Here is a 16,410-nt window from a genome sequence, read left to right as displayed (position 1 = left end):
GGGGCCTCCTCAGCACAGTATCGTGGCCTGAGAGCTCTTGAGTGAATAGGGGGGGGGAGGGGGCTTCCATGTACTTTGCAGGGGGGCCCCCTCAAGTTTCGTTAGGTCAGTGGCTCAGGTGTGTCCAAAATGGACGCCACACTTGTGGGGACATCACTAGCTACACCACAGTGCAATATAAGAACATGGCGAAGCAGGATTCTGAAGGAATTCTCATTAGAAATGTAAAGAAATGAGTTTGCTTAACGCGACAATCCTCTTAGCAAATGGAATTGTATTCTGGTGTGTCGAAATGAAGAAAGCCCTCTCAAAAAAGTGAATGGCTCGGAAATCACAAACGTGCTTCATCTCCCTATTACCGACTGCCACCTGTGGCCTTTGTTGAACCGTCTATGGTTTCTATTCAAGGGACCACAACCCTCTAAAAAGCTGTTTCCTGGCAGACACACCAATTCATCATTCCAGCAAAGCTTTAAATTGCCCCACAGATGGACATCAAGGGGGAAACAACTGTGCACCAGCTGCCCACTGCTAGCATTTTCTGTTGCTGAATTGTAGCTCAGAATTAAACCTGGCACCGCCGCAGATGGCTCTGTTTGTCAGTTATTGCTGTTTTGATACACGACATTGAAAAAGAGTCCCATCATCGATGGGTGAATCTCCACCTGCAGGTGCAGCAAAAATTTGAAAGGTAGAAGGCAGAATAACACATCAATTGCTGATCATATATTCTTGGTGTAGAGTGACAGACCTCGAATGTGGAACAGATTATCAAAACCATATTCAGAATCTGTTGTGCTCCAAATTGGTACGGTATGACACAACCCCAAAGCTGAATGTGGTATGAAGATGTCACATTGGGGCCGGGTCAGTCATCACACAAAGGGAAGAAGTAGTGAGCCCCTGCCTCCCAGTTCTTTCTGAGTGCAATGACCTCCTCTGAGAAAAAAGGTTTATGATATGGTGTGGTTGTGCGACCTCACTGTATAATAAATTTACAAACTTAACTTGGATCCAGTCAGAATCATTTGCAAGCCCTTAACTCAACCCTGGGTAGCTGTGGCTTACAGCAGTCAGGCTTTGTCAAAGGATGAAGCACAAATCATTTAAAAGTACCAAAACAGTTAAACAAGAAAGAAACACGACATATAGAAAATCCTACACGAGTGTATATAAATAACTCTTATTTTTATGAATTGTTAGACACCAAAACAAAGTAAATCCACCAGATGGTTTCTCTGGAAATATAAATTATTAAACAAATTGTAAATCACTGCTTTTCGCTTGAATCACCAACAATCATTAGCCACTATCACAGTTAACGGTGTTGCAGCATAAAGTAGTGCATACAAATTGTGTCTATAGGGTTACAAGCCTTACTCTTTTAACTATACTGGGCCATTTATGATTAGACAGTCCAAAGCACTTCCATTACCACAGAGGCAATAATCCTCTGATGAATCTTTCTCAGCTGATAGCAGGGGTGGAAATGTGGGTGCTCAAACTGCATGTTAGCTGTTGAATGAGGACCATTAATCGACAGCCAACTCACAAATTAGAAATCATATTTAGATGTAATGTGTAACTGATGTAATTTTGTAATTTCTGTGGAACCTTATGAAAAGCGCTCTGATAACTCCGAGTCTGGTCAGAGCTATATGAAACTCTCAAAATAAATAAATAATAAATACATAAATAGACCACTCTTAAGACTGTGCTGTAGACATAAAGAATAGCAGTTGTATGATCCATCCTCCAGAAGTTAAATCGAGTGAGAATTATGCAAACCAAAAGCTCAGCAATTGCAATACAAAACAGAAGAAGTAAAACCTGATGTTCTGATAGGGCTCGCTAATACTCTCTGCAGCGCATTTAAAACATTAGTCACAGTCAAAATAGAAGAATCAACAGGACTCAAAGACAGACTCCGACGGGTATTTGAGTAATTTTTATTATTATATTAAAGAATCAAAGCTCATTAGAATAAGTACTTTCTTAAGGACTCGGTCAAGAATATCACAGCTTGCAACAAATCACCAAATATTTAAGCAATCTTAAGTGGATGGTTATAAAAATTTTGTTGCAGAGTTGCAGAGTCCTTCTACCCTACAATGCAGAAGGATGATTCAAATTCTAACAGCTCAGGCCCTATGAAAATAGGAGATAATCAGACTTATAGTTCATTAGGGCGAGTCCATTAGCACAGATTAAAGATATAATGGAAAATGTGAAAAATAGAAATGGTTCGGCAAAGAAGGTCTCAGTTCATCAGCTATCGATTGTAGCATTGACAGAAGTCCAAAGCAAAATATCGATCCGCATAGAATAAGTGTCACAACAAACAAAGATCAATGGGGTTCAGTGCCCCTCCTTTGAGGTGACTTCTTTTAAAGAGTTTCAGCATACTCAAACGGCTTAGCATCACACCAACATCAAAAGACTATCACATGTCCCTATTCACATCATGTCACCTGATATGGTTGAAACAACAACCTGGTTTTCCATGCTTATCATGAAAAATTAAAGTTTGACATTCCACACAGGTCTAACAATGGTAGAAAAGAAATACAAAGTTGCGACTTATAGTCATAACTGAAATTCTATTCCCACAGGAATATTTCGCTGTGAACATCAAAATGTAGTCATGTCCAGGACAAAACAAGTAATATTTGACTTGCAAAGAACTATCCATTGTATTTCAATCAGAGGAAAGGTCAGCATTAGAAAAAGGCATTTCATGAAGGCCTTTAAGTCAGCATTGCACGTTTCAATTAAATGAGCTTAGACTTAACTTAAAATATAATGAAGTTAAATTACTTCAAATGAAGAATGTATACATTTATAAAAATATTCGCAAAATATTACTTAGAATTGGCTAACATTAGAAATATCCTACCACCGCAACATTTTACAATATTCATATAAGTGCACATATTTAAAATTTCGTTTTACTAAAATTGTTTCTAATATTTCCTAAACTATATGGTCTCTAGTATCAATTTGCAAAATCTCAAGCCTGTACTTCAATATTACACAATTTTGCACAAAACCCACTAGGCCACTTCACATGGGAGCAAACATTTTCATCAATATACCTTAATAAGCAAAAAATGCATTACATTTCATTAGCGCAACCTGTTTATATGTATTAGTGTTGTCTTATAGTGTTTTCTCCGTCTCATGTTTTAATGCAAGCTTGAGCGATGTTTTTGCTACACTTGTCTCTATTTCATGTTTCACTGATTCTAACGTGTACAACGTGTACTTTCACCGTTTTGTAACTTCTGTGTAAAAACGTGTTGGGTATTATGATTTGTAAAATCATGCTGCATCAACGGTTACTTTGAAAACTTTTGTAAAGTTGTCTTTTGTTCCTCCTGCACACTTGGGCAACTGACTCTAGCAGGGAGAAGTTACAGGGCCCAATAAGGCTTGGAAGGACAATTATCATGCAGTTAAAACAGTCTCCGCTCCAATTCCAGACTCTAAGGCTGAACCACCATAGACATCAATGGAGTGGTCCTAATGGAAGGGAGAAGTCACCCGGGCCAATAAGGCTTGCAAGGACAATTATCGTGCTATCAAAATAGTCTCCTCTCCAGTTCCAGCTCTAAGGCTGAACCACCATAGACATCAATGGAGTAGTCCTAATGGAAGGGATACAGGATGCTAAAGATGCTGAAGGATGCTGTGGATGTTGACCTGGTTGAGGGGGGCCAGCCTGGGCAGTCAGTGGCAAACAAGTGATTGCGGCTACCAACTAGCCAAGGCAGGCTCCTTCAGCTTTTGTGACACTGTTGGTGTTGCAGGATGTCAGACATCTGACTCTTGAGGGTCATCTTTTCTGTCTGGGGCTCAATGATTACTTTCCTCGAGCAGGACACCCCATGCACATTCCTTTTTTTGCAAGCCAAAGGATCATCAGGTGCAGTCCAGTCTTTGGCTCAGTCTCTCTTTGCCGGGCCCAGGGAGCTTCTTTAGTTCTCTCTCCAGTGCAAACATGATCTGAGTTCTGGGTGCCAGAGGTGGCACTTTTATGCCCACAGCTAGTCTTTCGGGGATGCGGTGACTATTAGCCATTGGGCTACCAGGTCCCCTCCAACCTAATGATGACTTCCTGCAAGTGCGGTATTCAGCTATCCCAGAATGCAATATTATGCCCACTTCCAAGGTGACATAAGCCTTCTCACGGTGTGTGGCAATTGATAGCCAACCCTAGAGGAGTTCCTATCTGAAAGCTACACACCAAGAGAAAAACTGGATTGGTAACTGTTTCCCCCTCTCTGTGCCCAATGCCAACCTGTCTACTAGAACAAAAGTGCAGCTTTTCTCAGGTGTCTCCACCATTTGTCCTTCAGAGGCAGCTTCTCCTATGAAGCTCGCCTTCCGTGCTCACACCATGCCTGGCCTTCCTGCCAGGGAGAGTTAACACCTCTTTCAGTGGCACGCTCCTTTTGTGTTTTTTTCCTGTGAGTCTTTCACCAATTTACCTAAGAGGACAGAAGGTTATCTCAAGGCTAGCAACTGTAAACAGTAACTGGAAAACTTGGCAACAGAGTAGCAACTTTCAAAATGTGTCTTTTACTACAAAGTTGCATTAAATTAGATTGAGCATCAAGTCAGGTTTAATGCAACAATTCTTTTGATATGTTGCAGCACCAACTTTAGTAGTTCTATTCAGAAGTTAAAGTTGATTTGATTTGCGATTTTGTATAGCGTTCAAATGCCCTGAGGAGTCTTGACGTTGCTGCTCACCAAAAAAAGAATGATACCAGATACAAAACCTCCTGCTACTAATTAGTAAAAAGCCATGTTTTTAAAGGACAAAAGATTACGGCAGTCTTTTATGTTTAAGGGGAGTGTGTTCCAGAGATTAGCTGTTCCTTTGATTAAACTTCTTCCGCCCTTGGGCACCCTCTTAGTTATGGGGACCACCAAGAACTTACCAGAAGAAGATCATACATTTCCTGGAGGATAGTACTCGGTGAAGCGATCTCTCAGATAATCACAGCCAGTATTATGCAATGCCTTAAAGGCTAACCATAAAGATTTAAATTTGATTCTCTTGTCAATTGGGAACCAATGTAGGTTGGTAAGGCCTTGGGATACAGATTGATACTTGGGATGCCCAAAATTGATCGCACAGAAGCATTTTTTAGTAGCTGCAATTTTAGCAAGTTTCACACAACTGAGAATTCGATGGATCTGATAAGCCCCGCCAGTGGGGAAACAGAAAGATTTAAAAGGGTATGGCTCAATGAGGAGACCTGTGGTACCCCACATGGCAGCCTACATTGAATTGAAGAGTATTCTCCCATTGTCACATGCTGTATCCTGTCACATAGGAAGGATTCAAGTAATTTGAGAGCAGAGCCCTTTATTCCTAGTTCAGATATTTTCAAAGGGAAAGGCAGTCTGGAAATGGGCCTATAGTTGCTGGGCTACATCAGATCCAGATTGGGGGTTTTCATTAAAGGGGGAATAGAGAGCTTTTCCCAATCACCTATAAAGTGTGCTGTCTACTTTTTTCGTTAAATATGTTGGTCAATTGGTCGCTAACAATTTTGGGTGCAAGATGGACCATTCTGTTTTACGAGAGGGGAATTTGAAGCATCAGGCATGGAGCTATACTTTCTGTGTGCTGGGCCCACTTTGAAGCTTATTGGTTCTGCCCGCCCCCTTTCATGTCACACTTGGCTATGGAGCAAGGCTACATGGCCCCTCTCCCCACAACTGCCTTTTTAGGAGCACGGAACTCCACCGCAGAAGAGACCTCCTCTACAGTTGCCTGCACATCTGCTGCATGGACCAGGCTGGCAGCACGCTTACAGAAGCCATTACTTTATTCCCCACTGATTCCTTTGCCCTATCACCCTCTACTCCTACTGACAAATGAAGTGGCATGCGGAGTATGGTTCACACTGTAGGGATTAAGGTCTGGGGATATTTATATGTTGAAGGGTCCTTCATTGTCCGGGAAGATTCCTTTTCCGGGAGGTCACCCACTCCGTTGGAGGTGTTCCTCTATATAAGAATTCAACATAACGTGAGAGCAGCAACTCCAGCCTTTCCAAGCGAGCCCCCCACTTTCTTTACCCTACACATTTTGCTGCAGGCCTCAACACTCTTAAACATACAGTCATTCATATGGACACTCACTCTACAATACAACCAATCACACACCAACTCACTTAACCAAACACCCACTCAAAAAGCCACTCACTCATCCATAGAGCCACTTACAGACCTATTCACTCACTCATAAAGCCATTCAGACACCCACTCACCCACACATACTGCCACCCACACAGCCACTCACTCACCCATAAAGCCACTCACACACCCACACACTCACCAATACAGCCACTCACACAGCCACTCACTCACCACACAACTACTCCCACTTAGACACCCGTTCACACACGGATACACACAGTCATACAGCCACTCACATAATAAATGGTAGTAGTAGTAGTAGCACACATTGTCGGTTGGCCTTTTTTTTCTATCAGCGGAGGGGGCTGCATGGCCCCCCTTCCCTACGTTGATTTCAGCCCAGGGACCCCACCCCCCTGGGACCAGGTCTTTTTTGAATGGGAAGGCACTTTTTTTTTAAACAAATAAGGGTAGGGGGACACGTGGCCTACCTTCAGAGCTGATTACAGCCCTGGAGACCACGTCCCCCGGGGCCCAACCTTTCTTCTGGGTGCCTGGGTCCCACCCAGGGCAACCACTCACAAGTGTTAGGGAACACAGGGATAGCCTCAAAGCCCTGCAGTCCTTGCTGGCTCCTCACCTCCTGCGGGAGCTGGCAATGCTTTCAAAGAAAATAATTATCTGTCTGTGAAAGCAACTATGTATGCTTCCAGCAAGTGACAGCATATTTAATGCTCTCCCTTGCTGGAAGTGGAACATTTGTTATGGCTTGGCGGGAGCAGTAAAGCTCTTGTCAAGCCATAGAAAACAGCAATGTCCCAGGGGTTGGCACCCCGGGACATAACAGGACCCGGCCCTGGGGGGTTGCAGTCCGCAGGGTCATCTATGGCTCCAGGAGCGGGGCCGCGTTGCCCTCTTCCTTTCAAATTTGTAGAGCCTGCCCCGGGGAGGTGGCAGTCCCCAGGGAAGAGAATGGCCCAGGAGAGGGGGCCACGCGGCCCTCCTCCCAATTATTTAAAGGAAAATGGCCCCGGGACGTGATGGTCTCCGGGGTCCAGGGAGGTCCGAGCGGCCCATGAATAAAAATATATTAGGCCCAGAGAGATGGCGGTCCCCAAGGGACGGGGGTCCAAGAGGCCACATTGATTTCTTTCAGGCATGAGGCTCCATGGGAGATGACGGTCCCAGAGGCCTGGTGGTCTGAGAGGCCCTCCTATTTTTAAATGTGTATGCCCTGAGGAGGTGGTGCTTCCCGGGCCATTAATAAGCCCTACAGGAGGGGGCTTGTGCACACTCCCTCCCTTATTATAAAAATATCTCTGAGATCTGCCCAACCCGGGCGAAGATAATCAACGAAGAGCAGGTGCCCACACTTCATTTTTTAAAAGAATTTCATCAGGATCCACAGATCCCACCTAAAAAAAGTATGCTTTTTGGGCCCTGCAGGGTCCATGTGGATCACTGAAAGAATATCGACTACCAAAATATCGACTACCCAAAATATCGAGGAAAAAATATCTACAGCAAAAATATCGAGTTTGTATGTACAAACAGGTAAGTACAAAAATATCGAGTACAAAATATCGTTTACAAAAATATAGTTGTAAAAAATATCGTATTTACTAAAAACAGTGTTAAATTAAATTAATATTAATAATTAATTACTAAAATATACTTAAAATTACTTAAATTAACTTATAATAATTAAATAATTAATGAAAGTTAAATAAATATTTTTTTATTTCATATTTATTAAACATATATATATAGTAATAAAATATAATAAAATAATACCCAAAAACTGAAAACTGACCCTGAACCCTAAAAATACCCCTTTACCCAAAAACTGAAAACTGACCCTGAACCCTAAAAATACCCCTTTACCCAAAAACTGAAAACTGACCCTGAATACTAAAAATACCCCTTTACCCAAAAACTGAAAACTAACCCTGAACCCTAAAACTACCCCTTTACCCAAAAACTGAAAACTGACCCTGAACCCTAAAAATACCCCTTTACCCAAAAACTGAAAACTGACCCTGAACCCTAAAAATACCCCTTTACCCAAAAACCCAAAACTGACCCTGAACCCTAAAAATACCCCTTTACCCAAAAACCCAAAACTGACCCTGAACCCTAAAAATACCCCTTTACCCAAAAACCCAAAACTGACCCTGAACCCTAAAAATAAAAACGATATTACTTCACTTACCTTAAAAACGATATTTTGGCTGTCGATATTCTGTCCAGTCGATATTTTCTCCAAACGATATTTTGGAGTCGATATTATGTCCAAACGATATTTTGGAGTCGATATTATGTCTGTGTACCGGTCCATGTAGGACCCCTCAAGAGGCTTAGGGGTTCAGGGTATTTCTAGCCTGCTCCCTTTTCTTTTTTTTAACCTTTTGTCTGGGTCTTGGCTTAAGTAGAGCCCTAAGATGGCTGCCAACACTGCCTGATTTGAAGTGCTGGCAGCCAATCAGATCTCACCTCGAGGTCTGGAAGGGTTGCGGATCCTCCGCGTCCTTATATGTAGAATTGGAAATTTCTTTAAATAACTCCCCAAATACTAAACAGATTCACACCAAATCACAAAAAAAAAGTCTCTTCTCTGAACCAACATCTACCTTTCTGCCAAATTAGGTGTCATTCCATTCAGCAGATCAGGCTGTAGCAGTGTCTAAAGTTCCTATGGGAATTAACATGAGAAACACACATTTTTTGACACCCTTCTTTTTAGTCCCCATTTGTGGGGTCACCCTGAAACTTTCCATCCGCATTTTCTTTGGAAAGTTTCGTGAAGATTTGTGGCTGCTACGGGACCCGGGTGGTGGGGCTGGGGGGAAGAAGAACAGATTTTTTTTAAACCCTTGCCTGTTACGGCCAGCCGCCACCTCTCCTCCGTCCTCTTCTTCCTGTCTTTGGTCTGCAGCCGGAAGCACGCTCCCAACCTCCTGATAGCCATTGGTCTGAGCGCCGTGGATCGGTGCTCAGCCAGGGGATGGGGATCTGTGTATCTTCTCCACGCAGGCTGTAATACAGCCTGAATGGAGAAGATGTGAAGTAAGCATGACCGTTTGCCCGGACCGAGAGAACTGGTCAAACAGTCATGTGCACTTAGGAGTGGGCAGACCACTCCTACCCCGCTCCTCTGTAGTCGGAGCAGTCCGCCCCGAAAGTTGCCGCAACAGAAGGGAATATAAAATGATAATAATTAAAGTTATTATAATTTTATGTTTCATTTACTTCACTGCTGTGATGCAGTGGGGCGACGCTCCTCTGCCTTAGCGGAGGAACCTCCGCTGCAAACAACGCTAAATAGATAGGCAACTCAAAAAATGCTTTCCCTATGGTAACTACAGTAGCGGTCGGCAGTAGGTGTTTCTGTAGGGCGGTGACGTGGGCAGGGGGAGGGGCAGGGTTGAGGGTAGTAATGTATGGATTACGGAGGTTTACAGGTAAGTAAACATTTAAAAAATAAAACGAATTTTGTTGCGCGCACTGCATCACATTTGGGGATGCAGTGCGCGCAATGAAATTCGTTTTATTTATTTAAATGTTTACTTACCTGTAAAACTCCGTAATCCATACATTACTACCCCCCACCCTGCCCCTCCCCCTGCCCACGTCACCGCCCTACAGAAACACCTACAGCCGACCGCTACTGGGTAACTACATAATAACTATAACTACTTACCGGTTTGGGGCATTCACCTTACACCGCTACTCCTGTCACCTCTCTAGAATCCTCCATTCGCCATTGCTCTACGTGAAGTGCCTCTTGGGCCAGCACTTTATGTAAATGTAGCTAATAAATTAGTAAATAAGTGCAGATAAGAAATGGAAACTTGTGCTAAGAAAACACTGGGCCAGTTCCTCTTCCTTCTGCGGTGTCAGAGAGCCTTTCCCGATCAATAGCTGTTTTTTTCCAGGCTCACTCGTGCATTCCTTGTGGGACCCCAGCAGGCTTCTCCTGCAGTAATTCTGCTCATGAGCCCGACACTCCACTGCCTCTCAGAACAGATATTTCTGCACAACGGATCTGACAACTGCGGAGTATCTCTGAAATATGCAGCCTAGGAAGTGATTAGCTGAGCTGGGCACTGAGTGTCCTGTTGTTCCATGCCATCTAAAACAATCAGCATTATGTGGCAGTAAAAGAGATAAATGGGTTTCCGAGAGAGCCGTTCGCCAATGACAGCTCTTTCCTCGGTGCCACATCGCGGGCGCTAAGCTTCATTTCGGTTCTGCTTGGGTGATGGACTGGCTGGCACCGCCATGCCTTGTGGTTTCGAAAAACCCATTCTTTTGCAGTGCCGTCAGCAGCCTGCAAATGTGAAGTTTTAAAAAAAAAACGAGCCTGAGCGCTGACGGAAAGCGGAGCTTAAAGTAACAGCGCGTGCATAAATGGAACTGATGGACCGGAAGTTCTGCGCACTTGACTGCCGACGTGCTCTACACGCTATTCGTGCTTAGCTAGGCCGCATTAACTAATTGTACATTCTTTTTTTTCACCTGACTGGCCATTTGTATGTTGAATGTCATTGAATGTCACTGTACAGTTTAATATGGCTTCTTATATGTTTGAAGAAAAACACGTGCGGATAAAAATGGCGCAGGTGAGAGGTTAGGAAACTTTTCGACCTTATTGAGGTGCTGCATGTTACTTTTGCCATGAGGGCTCGAATACTAAGAATTTCGGCCAGGGTTACCATAGCACTAAAATGAACATGAACTCCCTGCATGTTGTGTCACCATATAGTGGTCGTGGAATTCCACACCGTGCACACATTCAGGGTCCCCAACAACAGAGCATCTTCGAAGCAACAAGCCTGGACAAAACTCAAGAATTTATCATGGGCGGAGAATACACATCGAATTGGCGCTGTAAGCAATGTAGTTTATTAAGCGGGACCTTGGTATGTGGAAAATTGGGCAGCAAGACATCCTAGTAGAATCTGCATCCACATCCATTTTCTTTGGAATCCTTGTGAACGAAGATCCAGCACCAAGCAGAATGCACTGTTTCTGCCTACAAAGCATGCCCAGAATCCATCATTTATGGCCGATTTCAGTTGCAAACTCCTTCGTGAGAAGCAATGCTTTTCTGTTGGTGAACTCTATTTCCCAGTGGAGAAAATGTTGCAGCCTGTGACAAATCAGTGGATGCAAGTAGGTAATGGGTGCTTTCCACGTGATATTTGTCCTCGAGTCCTAGGGTTGCAGGGGTCATTGGTGTATGCCTTCATCTTTGGAAGGATCTTCAATTAACCCATTCAGCACCAGACCTGATGCACTGTCTAGTTTCTATTTGACTGTCATTTGCCACAGTTAGAGTGCTCCCTATCGTATTCTTCTACCAGTCCAAGGGGGCACTTGCTAAAAATTGCTAGCCGTCTGATAGTCTTAGGGGCCTTTTAGTTACTTGGGAGAATGCTGAAGGTGGTGCACGCTAAACTGACAAAGGTTTTTTTGTGCCTATGTCTAAAAATGTCAAAGATCAACCAGAGGTAGTAAGGGATGTATGTACAGATTATCCATGTTTAGGAGCAATCCTGGTCTCTTGTTGATGTGTCATTGCCATTGATGCTCTTAAATATATCTATGTGTGCGAATAAGAACACTTTTCAGTCAATGAAAATAACATTTGTCCCTCTTCCAAAGGGTGAGGACAATATCTGTGTGTTTTTAGGATTCATCCTGTCTGTTGGCACAATAAGATGCCATCACCATGGCCGCATGACTCATGGCAACAAATTAGATGCTCAGTAGAGGACCATACATCCATTGCTCCATTATGCATGGAGGTCTGGGATGAAACTGCAGTCGCAGCTTCACAAAAATATACACTGTACCCAGTTGAGAGACCCCAAACTATGAGAATGATCCCAGTTGAACATCTTTGAGAGACGTTTCTTTCTAGCTGCAAGAGGCTGTTTGTGTCACTTATTTGCTTACTTACATGCTCACGCACTTATTCAATCACTCACACATGTACTCACATATCCAACCATTACAGTGACACAACCTTCAGATCTTATTCTTCTCAATTTTGTAGGAAGCAAACAAACACTCATCCTTTAACCGCATCAATGCGGCGGCTTTTCCCGCTGTACGCGGCAATTTTGAAATTACTGCGTTACATGACGAGCTCAGCTCGTCATGAGCGCACGGCAGGTTACGCTCATGATGAGCTGAGCTCGTCATCAGCCCCGAAGGGGTTAAAGCAGTGCTCGAGTCGGGGTACCACGCTGGTGGACGGCGTCCCCTCACTTATTTTACAGGGTGGACGCCGTTCCCTCTGCCAAACAGCTGGACTTCACCTTTTCGGCTTCTCTGGGTTGAGATCGGAGCCACCTTTCGTGACGTCACTTCCTGTTGTGACGCCACTTCCGGTGAGAGCGTCACCCCACTTCTTTTTTTAGGACTTGTGCCCTGCTTTAAAGGATGTAGGGAGCTTAGTAATATGTAAATCCACACTGCATATCTTTTCTACAGCACACCTAAAGACATGCTAGCTGGTACCCCTGTTTTTCCACCACAGTGTGAATGGAGAAAATCCATAAGTGCAGCATTTCTGGTGGCTTCAGCTAAGGGAGGGAAGAGCTCGCTCCAGACCAATATTTATCAGACCCATCAGAGCTGAACGCTTCTGCCTGCTATGGCTTGTGGCGGGGGTGCATAAGTGCTTACGCTTGACACATTTGCCCCTATTTCGAGTCAGCTCTGCAGTAGCACACCTTGATTGCGAAATTAAGGCCTTGAAATTGTAAAGATGTTAACACCTAATAGCTTTTTCCCTGTCAATTTTTCGAATTTATATTTACCATAGCAACCAGATAAAATGCTGAGCTTATTTTAAATTGATAAACTCGTGTGGACAGAAGCTAGCACTCTCATTGCAAGCGTCGGTCCTACACGATTAGCAGGCTGCATGCTCTGTTTCTGACAGTAACTAAAAGTGTCTTCAGCTTGTCATCTGCAAATTACATCACCGGGATGCAATAAGTTTCTTGCACTTAAAGTTAGCAGAATTAATTCGCCAACCAGTCCTTTGGAAATGTGAAATGTCCATGGCAAAGCTGTATCCGAGGTGAAGAATCTCCCACTCTAATGTATTAATAGGAATTTTCTATTTAAGTGAAAAAAGCTTTTTAAATATACTTTTTAGATTTACTTTATGTCAACTACATAAACCGGGATTTAAAGTGCAAAATGTGTACTGTGTTTGTGAGTGCTCACATATTTCTTGAACAAAATACAGATAGAACTCACAGTGCATTCTTACAAATCTAAATGAGCAGCCCTGGTCTCAATAACATGGGACAGGCAATGTAATACAAAATAGGAACAGGTGGTTGCATAGACATGAAACAATGGACTTTCCCCCGTATGCACAGGTTCTTATTCAAGCTAGTAAATAAGCATTGGCAAGTGTTTAAAAAATATATTATTATCTCCTCAGCCCATTTTCTCCTACCATTATTGACTTCTATGAGGTGTGCAACCTATGCCCAGACACCACATAACCTAATTGGAACCAATCAAAAAATTCAAAGAGAAAATGACCCCACCCCTTCTCTCTTAAAGCACCTCTCACCGTACTGGTGATAAAGAGTATCAGAGCCCAAACCACTTCTTGTTTATTTCGTCTGCTCTGCAGTGCCACACTGGACCTTTGAAACCTGCAAGAACCCTCTGCAGGTAATCCCTGGGAGGCGAGGCCTTTTAGGGAACGAGGTTCTAGGCCTATGTGTATTTTACTTCTGGTAAGTGGGATACTGTAGTATAAGGGTGTAGTTGGTTAAGCCTATGCTCCCGTTATTTCTATTTTTTAAATTAAAGACGGGGCCTTTAAAATGTACTAACCAATGGTTTCTAGACCCTACAGGTGCTTTTGAGGGATAATTTTCCTGAAGCCGTAGACCACAAGAGGTTGGCTTCTAGGCCACCGAGCCATGCGGGCAGGAGCATTGCTGCTGCTTGGAAAGTGCGTCGGTGCTGCATTCTAGTGGTCTAGAGAGCCTAGCTGTCCATTTGGGCTATGCGGGTGCATGCAGTGCTACAGCTCCCTAGGTATTGTGGCTTTCAGCACGCTACCTTTGTGACGCCATTTCTAGGCAGCCGTGTTTTGTTGCACTGCAATCCTTCTCGTGTATCCAAGGCATCAAGCTTTTTCTGGAGTAACGTATGAACCTTTTTGCCCAGGATGGCAGCTGGCTATCTGTTGCCTCTCTTGGTCACAGAGAAGGATTGTGTCTAGCCACCTCTAGTGGAAATATTGGGCGACTAGGTTCCAAGCTGGTTATTTTTTTATTAACAGTAAATTATATGAGAAATATATATCTATATATATTTTTCCTTTGATTAAATAAAAACATTATTTCTGAACTTTTATTTTTCTTCTTCTATAATGGCATTGGGTTATATGAACAGGGGTCCAGGTGATGCCTATAAATAGAGTACCCTCTGCCATTTCATCAGATCATTCACTATGGAGCATAGGAAGCGGCTGGCCAAAAGGCATCATTGTTCCAGAGATGATCAAGTTGATGGAAAGATGCGTAAGCAGGAGGAGGGTACCTCTGTTGCTATTTCTCATCTTTGGCAAACACACTGCCCTCTGGAATGACTCCTGGTGGCCGTCGGAGCTCAAACCTACCCCCATGCCTGAAGGCCATGGTCATAACCTCAGCATTAACAGCGAACTCTCCATGTAACGTCAGGTCAACGCTGTCTCCTCAACCTGCTTCCACACACTCTGCATACTCCACCAGATTTTCAAGTTGCTCCATATCAGCACCAGGAAGACAGAAGCGCATGCCCTCATCACCAGCTGGCTGGACAACAGCAACACAATCTATGCAGGCACCACAGCTGATCTCATGCAAAGACTCCAGACGATCCAGAACACAGCTGCCAGACTGATCCCCAACCTGCCCAAGAAAATCCACATCAGTCAGCACCTGAAAGAACTCCACTGGCTTCTGGTCCAGAAGCTATGCCATTTCAAGCTCCTGACCTATGCCTAAAAATCCCTCCACGACCAAGGACCCGCCAACTTGAACCATTGACTACACTTCCACCGTCTCCCCAGGAACCTCTGACCTGCACACTTCTCCCACGTGCAGATCCCTTGCATACCCACCGCCGCACTGCAGGACGCTCCTTCTCCCATCTTGCCGTCACTGCCGGGAACACCCTCCCCCTCCACCTCTGCATCTAGACCGCTCTGACCGACTTCAGGAAGGAGCTCAAGACCTGGCTCTTCGAATGAGACTTGCAGCAAGCACCTGGATATTTTTGCGGGTGACAAGACAGGCTCTATAAATATTACTTGATTGATTGATTGTTTCTGGGGAATATTCTGAAGGTCAGATGCAAATCCGCATTGCTTCCTTATCAGCAGATCTTCATAAATCAAGGGATAATGCCAGCTCTCATTATTCTCCTTATTCAACCACGTCTTTCTTATCATCAGTAAACACATCTTCTCCTTCTTCTGCTTCTCCATGGCCTACTCATGAATATTCAGGCCTGTGACTGCTCCTAAGTCTAAGATTTATAAAAATCTGATCCTTTAACCCGACTCTGGAGATAATCTTAATATTCTAATGGAGGATGAGATACCCACCACTAGCTCTGGCCTATTTCAATTGTTACAATTTCACCCTCCAACATGCCTGGCTGTGAACAAGGAAAGTTTGGATCTTCTAATGAGGAAATGAAAGAATCCAGAAAAGGCAGACCTCCCCAAATTTTTCTCTCAGCTTCATCCCTTAGCAAAAGGAGATGTGGAGATTCCAGCATCTCCTAAAATTGACCCTATGTTGGCTAATTTATCAGGACGTTCTTGTTGTACAACTGAGAAACTTCCTGTTTCAGACTTTTTAGATCTTAAGGTAGAGGCTTATTTGAAGAAAAGCTTTTCAGTATTGAATTTGGCTTTGTGTGCTGCTGTTTATGCTTCTCAGTCTCTTTTCAAAAACTTCTGATCTGTAACTTCTGCCATTCAGGATGGCTTGGAATGTTGAAACTAGAAGGCTGACGGTGCTCAAAAATCTGGATTACTTCCCATGCAATTTACTGGAACTAAGTTATTTGGTATCCAAATACAGGATATACTTCATAAAGATTTTAAAAATTAGAAGCATGCCCTTTAGATTTCCTTCAAAGATAGTCCTGTATCCTAAGACACATAGAAGAAGACGTCAGCAGGGACTTCATTTTCAGTTTCAGGTGAAAAACACA

At 43.6% G+C, this 16,410-nt stretch overlaps 1 protein-coding gene across 2 annotated transcripts in view; it reads right to left on the bottom strand.

Annotated features, from left to right (window-relative positions):
- The window catches only part of PRKG1 (protein kinase cGMP-dependent 1), a 2,371,600-nt gene that overhangs the window by 776,794 nt on the left and 1,578,396 nt on the right, over window positions 1-16,410 (bottom strand). The window lies entirely within an intron of this gene.

Source organism: Lissotriton helveticus, chromosome 5_1 (genome assembly GCF_964261635.1).
Source record: "Lissotriton helveticus chromosome 5_1, aLisHel1.1, whole genome shotgun sequence".
NCBI lineage: Eukaryota > Metazoa > Chordata > Amphibia > Caudata > Salamandridae > Lissotriton > Lissotriton helveticus.
The sequence above is the reverse complement of the archived record's forward strand: the minus strand, read 5'-3'. Positions and strand labels throughout refer to the sequence as shown.